This window comes from Pteropus vampyrus, unplaced genomic scaffold (assembly GCF_000151845.1).
Source record: "Pteropus vampyrus isolate Shadow unplaced genomic scaffold, Pvam_2.0 Scaffold297, whole genome shotgun sequence".
NCBI lineage: Eukaryota > Metazoa > Chordata > Mammalia > Chiroptera > Pteropodidae > Pteropus > Pteropus vampyrus.
The window spans coordinates 1,924,463-1,934,503 of record NW_011889078.1 but is presented as its reverse complement, the minus strand read 5'-3'; the positions used below and the strand labels follow the sequence as shown (position 1 = coordinate 1,934,503).

Below are 10,041 nucleotides of genomic sequence, written 5' to 3'. Positions count from 1 at the left end.
TCTTACTTCTGGAATCTTGTAGCAAATATAGACAATTCACTTAACTATTTTGGGCTTTGGTTTCTATTTCTTCCAAATAATAGCCACTCTATTTACTTCGAAGGGATTTTTGTAAGAATAACAATAGAATACTTGAATTTTAAAATTGGAGGACATCTTAGAGACCCTCCAATATGACATGTTTATTTTCCAGAGGAGGAAATTGGGGCCCAAAGAGGTGAAATGGCTTGCTTATAAAACATATGACAGCAACTTTGGAACAAAATCATAGAGTTTATGCACATGTAACACATTGTATTTCTTAATCTAATCAGAGAATGAAGACTTGCAAGGGACCTTAGCTGTCCTAGTCAAGTATGAACATAATTGCAGTCATTTCTTATGTAAACTATTAAAATATGCTTAGTTTGGGTCTACCTTTGCTTGGTATTTCTGCTTAAAAGCACAAGCCCTGAGTTTAATTGCCTCTTTTGAGGTTAGATGGTTTACTATTACTTGCCATTATGGATCAAGATCTATGCTATATTGTAAGTACTTCTTGGCTGAATATTTATGATGGTAGTTTGTCTACTGAAGAAAATGCTACCCATGACCAAAAGTTCTTTTTGGAAATTTAGTGCTAAAAGCTGTCATAGATTACAGCAAGCTCAGCAGTACATTGACAAATAATGCTTGATAGACCAAAAAGTAGAAAACTGTATTACAAAGGGCTGGCAGATTTTTTGTTGGAATGGGGTATCAGTGTCATTTCAGGTTGCAGATCACATTGAAATTGACTGAGCAGAAGCTGTGCCCAACCTGTGAGTTTTGTGACATGAGCTTGCCACATATATATTCCAATCTTCTTGATGGTTTCATCAACATTGAGCAACCTGACAGTGGATCGCTGGAGTGGGTCACTGGAGTGGATCACTAATAACAAACTTTCAGAGCTGCATTTCCTAAAGTCTGCTCCCAGGAACACTAGTTCCAAATGATATTAGTATGCTTTCATTTTAAAAATTTTATATTCCATTGCCTAACAAGCTTGGGAAATATTACGTTTCCAAAAAATGCAGTCTACTAATATACAAAATAACCCTCCAGGAGATGGCCATAATATGTATCCATATAGTGTTTCTCAAACTTATTTAAGCATACCTTTTTAAAGGAACATTTATTAACATCTTCAGGAGTACAATCAAGAGCAAGACCCTAGAGTTCCATGGGTACATGAGAATCTGATTGTTTGGATAATACAATTCTACTATTATTGAATTTTATGATCTCAGGGGTGAAGCAATGTTAAAGGTAACCAATTATTTTCAATTTCCCAAATGTATACTGGTGGGAACCTAGAATCATTGTATCAGATGTGTTTGAACAGTGAGTTAAAGCAGGATATCACATAGCCAGTCAAATGGGTAACTACTGATTTACTTGATAATTTTACATATACCATTAAATACCAACAGTTCTACTTTTAAAAATGCTTCGTTTATTGGTGGAGAAATTATTCCTTTATAGAAAGCTAGGAGGATGCAATATAATTCATTATAGTGATAAGTATAAGATAAATAGAAAGTATATAAAATTCTCTACTCCTTCATCAAATATCTTATGAGTGCCTTCTGTGTGCCAAATGGTGACACCAACGGAGTTGACAAGCTAGAGTAAGCAAGTAGTAGAGAGAGAAGGTAAGTGCCTAATAATGCTAGCTATCATTTGATGATGGGCAATGTGCTAGTTATTTCTACTATGTCTTGTATCTTTAGCCCACTTCAAAGAGGAAAATGGAATTCTCATTTTAAAGTGAGGAAACTGAGCTTCAGAGATATAAAGTGGTTCTCTCTAGGCCATGCCTATTAAGTGGTGGAATTAGGATGTGAACACAAGTCACCTGATTCCAAAGTTGTGCTCTTTTCACTAATTATAATACAGTCTTCTCTTTACAATGACTCAAAATCTCAATTTGAGATTAAACAAAGTAATAAGTACAATAGTAGTTGAAAGGTAGAACACATTTCCATTTGGTTAAAACTACTGGTTATTTTTCGGAGTTCTACCCTTGTTGTTTTCTCTCTTTATTTTTTCTCTTTCATTTTATCAACTGTCAGCTCTACGTGGAAAAGTTCTGAGTCTAGATATCTAGTTCTGACCTCTCTTCCAAACTGTAGTCCCACATTTCACTTGGGATGCTCTACTGTCACCTCAAATATGACATGTTTACAATAAATTTATTATTTCCCACTCCAAATTGACTCCTCTTTCTAATTTAATTCTCTTAAGTAACTTAGTCTCAAAGTTTGGAGCTATCTTTGAACCCTCTGTAAAACTAGTGGTTGGACCCAATGATACATAATATTCCTTGCAGCTCTAAAATTCTAGTGTTGTTATTCCTATATCACATATGCAGATGAAATGAATTACTTTCTCTGCTTTGGGCTGGCTCAAATAGTTTTCTAGAATTTTTTCAATATCTAATAGAGTATATACTACTCATTCATTCTTATGCAACCTCCAAAACCCATTTTAAGTGTCATCTCTTTCTTTAAATCCTTCACGAGCCTCCCAACTGGACTTCATAGTAATTACTCTCTCCTTCAGGATCTATAACTTTTCTGTACCTTTCTCACAGTACCCTACACACGTGTATGTGTGTGTGTGCGTGTGTGTGTGTGTGTGTGTGCGTGCGTGCGTGTGTGTGTGTGTGTGTGTGTGTGTATCAAGTGGTGTTAGGGGAATGCTTGGCAAGGGATGGAGCCTGATCAGGGTGGGGAGGGTTTATGTGTTGGGCATGAACACAGGTTTGGGAGCAGGGGTAGGAAAGAGAAGGAGGACTTCCAGTAGCTAATTTGGGAGTTTCAGAACCTTGGTGGGGTAAAGGCTGCATCCTCCAAAGGGAGAGATGTCAGTTATGGGTGATTGCTTTAATATAGGGGAGATATTCAAATAAGTAAATATGAAAAGGATAATAGGATCCAGGTTTCTCTCTGTAGGAGTGAGGAGGTATAAATGTGCGTAGGAGAAAACTAAAATAAACTGTGATACTGGATTGGAGGCATTATTGTGAACATATGTTTTTTTAAATATATATTGTTAGATAAAGAAATATAGTTATAAAAGTGTGTGAGTATACTATGTAAACACACTGCATATGTATATGAATGTATAATATGCCCTAGCTGTATCCACTAAGACAGACTGAGCAGTGAAATCTCAATAGCAGGAAGCACTCCTAGTGTTTCAAAATACCATCCTCTGCATCCAGGGCTGGAGCAAGATGAGCCTGGAACATCTTATTGTGCCAAAAAGTAAGGGAGTGCTCAGAGAATGATGGAGGTGTGGCAAAAGGGCACAGAACAGTAAAATGTTAATGTAGAATATGGGTGGTGAGTATACAGTATATAAACCTCTTTCAAATTTTCTGTATTTTAAAAAATGTTTTATAAAATATTGACAAAGTATTTAAAGCACACATGAAGACACAGAAGTGAGCATAAATGGGGATCCCACTGTCCAAACAGGACAATTCAAACATCAAAATAAATAATGATAGAAACAGATCATAACCCGTTAAATAAAATGAGGAACTTTGAATTCACACTGATATGAATTGAAAGTTTGATGAGAAACAAAATACATGGTTTCAGAATCTCCCCCACAAAATACTTATTATTAATTACAAAGAACTTTTTTTACAGGAGAGAAGCCTGGTAAACACCACCTTATTAACATAAACATCAGTAATGAAATAAATTAAAATCATGTGCCATCTGATAGAATACAGTGAGGACACAGCACCACTTCTGTGAGAGTCCTGTCAAAGACGACTATCCTTAATCTAATCATGAGTAAACATCAGACAGATGCAAAATGAAGGCCATTCTCTAAAATAATAGGCTGGGAATCTGCAAAAGTGTCAAGGTTATGAAAGTCAAGGAAAGACTAAGGAAGTGTTCCAGATTGAAGTCAATTAAAAGTATGTGACAAGTAAATACAATGCTTGATTCTGAACTGAATCTTTTTGCCATAAAGAACATTATTGGGTCAATTGGAAAAACGTAACGTAGATATTTTTGATTTTGCTAGTTATATTGTGATTATGTAGAAGAGGGTACTTAGAAGTAGGACACATGCACTGAAGTATTTAGGGACAGTGAGGCATTGTGTTAACAACTTCAATCTCAGATAGTTCCAGGAAGAAAAAATGTTCTTTGTACTATACTTGCAACATTTTTGTAAGACTGAGAATGTTTCAATATAAAATTTTTAAACTTACATTCAAAACGCTGAGTATACTGGAAAAATGCACTTGCTTTGCAGCCAAGAGGCTGTTTGTGCCAATTCCACCACTGACCCAGTGTGTGATCCTGAGCAAATCGTTTTACCTCAGGCCACAAAGTCTCAGGCTTACAAGGGACATAGGCCTACCAGGCTCTCTAGGGTCCTTTCCTCTTCGACGTTCCACCATCTACATTGTGAAAAGAATTTCAATCTTAATGGAACCATAAAATATAAAATGGAGAGTCTCAAGCATGTGCCCTCAGGAAGACAAAATGTAAGGACCAGGAGGCGATTTCCCGTAAATGCCTGATTTACAGAGAACTGATAGTGTTGGAATTTTCTTGGGTAATGGGGAGTTGGTCAGAAGTTGTCTCAACGTTGGGAAGTTTTGCCAGAAGCATGAACAGATGACCCAGGTTGGGCTGGTCTTGCAAAATGGGGTGAATTGAGCCTTATTTGTGTGATTGATTTTGTGGGCTCAGAAATTTTCAAAGCTAGTTTCTGTTTGTTTTTTGATCTTAACTGACTCTAACTGAACTCTCCCCTTTTTACATTCCCTGCCCATAAACAACGTACCTCAAACCCTCGACGGACAATTTTCTTGTCTCAAATTGCAATTCCTCTCCTATTCCCGAATAAACTCTTTGAGCTTGCCTCAGTTTATCTGTTTAAGTCAACAATACCTACAGCACTCCCTGCCTGCATTTCTTCAGGCTCCAGTTGTGGCTTAGCCTTCAGATGCCCTAATGCCGCCCCCTTAAGGATTCTGGCCAGTGATAAAAACAGACAAAAATCGTTGTGGCCAATATCTCCGGACTGCAGAGCCACTGCCCTGCCCTCTGCTTGGGCCACAGTCTTCTCCATCGCTCTCTCGGCGGTGGAGCAGTCATGCCTGCCACAGTGGGCGCTCGATGGCTCGATGGCCGACTGGCGGGGCCTTGGATCACGCCGCGGAATAGGGCGCGCTTCCAATCGCTGTCCCGCCGCGCTGGGGGCTCCAAGCTTTCCGGCTCCGCCCCGCGCCCGCCACTCCAGTCCCGCTGACTCGCAGTCGCCGCCGCCGGCAAGTCTCTACGCTGCTGAGAAGCCGGTATCGTGGTGAGACTGGCACCGGCGCTGAGCGGTGGAGAACCCCCCGAGTAGAGCAGTTGGGGAACCCGGCAGTGGAGGCGGCTCCCAGCGCGAGGGGGCGGTGTCCCGGCAGCCTGCCGGCGGGGAGGGGCGACACTCCAGGGCCTGCACGGTGAGTTGAGCTGCTTCGGGGACCCTGGGGTGGTCGCGGCAGCAAAGTGGTGGAGGAAGTTGGGCCCCCGGGTGTGGGAACAGGTCGGAGAATTAGGCGTATGGCTGAAGGGGCGGGAGCCTGCCAAGAAGGAGCAGAACTGGGTGCGGGGACAGCTGAGTGGCTAGCTGTTTCTCTGGGCTCCGGGAAAGTCTGGTTTCACGCGCGCACAACAGGTAGGAGTGAACCCTGCCCGCGCACGGGAGCCGGGACTCTGGGCTTGCGGGGCTCGCGGAAGGTCGGAGCCTCACACGCCGGCGCGCGCGTATCCCGGGACCCGCCCGGGGCGACGCCCGCGGGACCCCAACCGGGCTTCGGGCGCGGTTCTCCGATCGCCCACGCGCGACCCTCGGGGCGGGTTTCCAGAGGCGGCAGTGAGAGAGTGGATATTGCCTCCTGCGTGGAGGACTCTTTCCAGTCCTTCTCGCAAGGGAAGAAAGCATTTGGTAGGGTAGCGTTTGCTTAGTACAAGGAAACATTTCTTATCCTACTCTCGGCCAGCACTACGTCATTTCAAGAGGTTACAAAGTTTTTAGAAACTTTATAAAGCGCCGATCACAGTAATGTATACCTCTGGCAAGTTAAGATTTTCGAACTGTCAAGTCCGATAATAGTTGTCCAATGATTTGAGCTCCTTCGTTAAAAGTCATAATTATACTTTGTTTTTATGTACATTCATTTGTTCACATATTCATCGCCTTATATGCGCAGGCTCGGCGCCCTTAAGGAATTTAACAGCCTAGAGGAGACTTTAAAGGAGGGGAAAAGGGGGCCTCCAAATACGGTTAAGAAGTAGAAGGATCCTTAGAGCTGGGCGTTAATTAGGTGGACGGGGAGAGAATTGCCCCGTTCCGTTTTCCAGATATTTAGAAAGTAAGTTTTTGAGAAAGTGATTTTAGATCAGCATTGAAGACAAGATTTGTCTTACATTTTAATACCATCGATTTTTTTTCTTTGATAAAATGGGTAAGCAGGCAGAGTTTATCACAATAGTGACAGTTGGAAAAAGCGCTGGAAGTTGGATTTGTTTTTTATATAGATACTGTAGTATAGGAAAAGTCTGACCTGACAGGAGACCCGAATTTTATCTTAAGCTTCTCCACTACTATTTCTGTTATGTATCTTAGGTCACTTTTCTCTTTCTTTCTCTTGTGTATTATTGTATCTGACTTTAGTGACAGAAAACACATAATTCAGAGTACTTTAAATTTTTGTTTAGTTACACAAATAATGAATACATTCTCTAAGGAAAAAATTTAAGTACTTGTGTCTTTAAGCAGTGCGTTTTTCATCCATCTAGTTTTATTTCAAAAGGGGAATTGAGGCAATTTATATTTTTTATGAATCCTTCTTAATTATCTTATGAATAAACTAAATCATTAAACTCTGAATTTGTTTAGGCCCCCTTATATTTTGAAATTCTTGTATTCTAAATCCTGGTTAACCGATTTAATGACATCTACATTTTAAAAAAACTTTATTGAGTCTTGTGTTTCATTATTCATATTGCAGTTGATGGATTTGAACAGTCCTCGAATGGGACCATAGTCCTCCACTTCTGCTTTTTAAGGAGACTGAAGTAGCTGTTATTAAATTTCATTTAAGAAATGAATTAACTGAAACCTAAGGAATTAGTAAAGATTTGTTTATATCATTTAATTGAATCCCTCATCTAGTTCTAGTTGATAAATTCTTTGTATTAGAGGAGGGGTCAGCAGTTGACAACCTGTAGGTCAAATTCAGCCTGCTGCCAGTTTTTGTAAATTTTTCCTGGAACATAACCACACTAGTTTATTGTTTATGGCTGATTATGTACTGTTTATGAGTAGTTGTGATAGGGACTGTATGACTCTCAAAGCCTAAAGCCTCTCTGGTCCTTTGCAGAAAAGATTCGCCGACCCTAGACTAGAATTCTAAACTCTTAATCACTAAATCTTCTGTAGGAGGAAATAGGTTAAACTCAGTTTTATTCTTAATCTTGCTTTTTCATTATTATGTCAAGTTAAACTGTAGGATCCCATAATTGCTTCTGGATCCTAGTAGTATGATGATGTAAGAGGGGCATATCTTTTGTTACATTTACCTAGTATAAAGTTTTTAATTTCAGCAAGCCTAGCCTTTTGGAAGACTAGAGAAAAGGAAGGATTTTTTTATGTTTCTCTAACAACTTTGTAATTTTTAGTTTTAATTTAGATCTGGTGTGGAAAGTTTTTTTCATTTAGTAAACTTTTTAATATATGGTGATATTAAAAGTAACAGTGTTTTGCTCAAAATATTTTTTTACATGAATCTAGTGACACAGCAGTTGATCAGAAGATCAGACAGAAAATCATGTGAAGTGTAACTGTGAATATGAAATCAAATGTTTATCTACAGTAAGATCCAAATGGGAAATTAGAACTCTCTATACAGATACCCAACAGATTGAAAATGGAGCATGTATCCTGAATCATGCTTGGATTTTTTTTTAATCATAACAACTTAAAAGATAATTATTTCTAGAAAAGAAGCATAATATAGCCATATTAAAGCATTATGTTAATGTTACCTGTCTAAGAAATTGGAGCTAGTTATGTGACAAGAAAGAAGAAAAATTTATGGGAAGTGATAATTCTAAATATTTAAAGCCGAGCATATACTATTTCTGAGCTTAAAACCATGATATATGGTTCTAATATCACTAAATAAAAATTTTTATGTATGTACTTTTTCAGTAGCTTAGTTGTACTTATTGCCCAGATAATGCTTCTTTATTGGTAATTACACAACATCTATTTATATCCTCTTCTGTTGGATTTGTAGGTTTCTGTATGTTGAAGATGTGCATGTTTTTGAGTATATATGCAAAATAATACCTCATTTATTCACTACATTTTTTAATGTAAGTAAAGTTATCAGAAAATTGAAATTACCCATTGAAATACCCCCCAAAATTTTTTTTATAATATTTTGAGGGAAACCTGAAAAGGAAAAAAGAAAAACATACAGATAAAAATCCCTTAATTTCAGAATTCAGAGGCCCTGAAAAGATTTTTTTGTTAACTCATTTGACAGCAAAACATCACCTGAAATGAAATGAAGCTATTTATAGTCGTTATTTATTCCACCTTATATGAATATGTTTATCTTTTGCTGCAGAAATATCAGTGAGTTTGATTATGGAGTGCTGCCTCAGACTGACTTGGGGGTTAGAGGCAATAATTGGTATGTTCACTGTATTATTGGGGTAGACCATGATGGTAGCAACCGGAGGCAGGGTAGTAATGGAGTTGTTCCAGGGAGCTATACTTGCAAAGTTAAGAGCCTAGCTGGGCATCTGGCAGGGAGTGAGAAGCAGTGTCTGCCAAGAAAGCCTCTTAGGGAGGGCTCCAAGAAGGTCAGAAGTGTAGTTAAATTCTAGGCTAGGTATTCCATGAGATATGTTGTGAATTAGAAATGGGGACCATGAGGAAAGCCACGATAACATGTCAGACCATAGTGCAGATTAAGGGTGAATCTGTAAATGCTAACCAGAACGTAAGAACCATGAACAGTTCTAAGGGGGAAAAAAGGATTCGAAAGGAGGCAGGGTCTAATAGCTGAACTAGGAAGCCCTGGGTGACAGATTGCACGAACAGCAAATACAAAGATAGAGTTATTTTGAAAAATCGAGCAAGGATTCCTGGCCTCTGCTGAGCTGGAGGAATAATAGCATCTTGTGTACTTTGCTCTTGTACTAAATAGCCCCATATTACCCTGTTTTTTTAAAATATCTATATTAAATAGTATTTTGGTCATTCATCATTTATAGCTGCCTGCTCTGACTTCCTTTTCTCAGTGAGTTTTCTTTCACTTTGTTTTATTTTTAAGAAATGATCCACGAATTTGCATGTCATCCTTATGCAGAGGCTGTGCTAATCTTCTCTGTATCCTTCCAATTTTAGTATACATGCTGCTGAAGCAAGCATGCTCCTTCACTTTTAATATGGTAATCTACTCCACCCTAGCTAGAGTCCAGATATTTGCATTATTTGTCATGTTTAAACAAAGAATAAACAGGCATTGAGGTATCAAGATACTTATGTCACTAAAGTTCATGATCTTTGAAACAATTAATTGCTGTGTATTGTTTTTTTTTAAAAAAACTTGTTTGTTTTTACTTCCTGTTACTAGATTCTCAAGTATATACCAAGTAGTGAGCTTGCTTGGATGATGACTTTCAAATGAGTAAGGTGGGAGATAGAAGAATAAAATTTCTCTTAAATCTACTTTCTGGAACTTTTTAATGTCCAGAATGAATTCTTTCTTCCCAGGGTGAACTGGAAGAGTAGGTTTGTAGAATGAAAAGTGATAAAAATTGTCAGGAATAGCCAGACTAAATTACCCTTGGTAGTACTTATTGATTTATTGTCTAGATGGAAAGGGCACTTTGGAAGTTGATGTCTCTGGAAGACCTCACACTTAAAAAGCCTCAAAGTTCTAGAGACATAAGAGGAGGCTGAAGTGACTTGAAA

At 38.6% G+C, this 10,041-nt stretch overlaps 1 protein-coding gene and 1 non-coding gene across 2 annotated transcripts in view; one reads left to right on the top strand and one right to left on the bottom strand.

Annotated features, from left to right (window-relative positions):
* Window positions 1-5,231: 5,231 nt before the first annotated feature.
* HEATR5A (HEAT repeat containing 5A) overlaps window positions 5,232-10,041 on the top strand; it is a 91,082-nt gene continuing 86,272 nt past the window's right edge. The window contains exon 1 of the mRNA XM_011376414.2: window positions 5,232-5,509. The gene's annotated coding sequence lies outside the window, so the exon portion shown is untranslated. The remainder of the gene's footprint in view (window positions 5,510-10,041) is intronic.
* Window positions 9,389-9,495, bottom strand: LOC111730017. Its single transcript, XR_002776509.1, has one exon. It is a non-coding gene; the product is annotated as a U6 spliceosomal RNA (small nuclear RNA).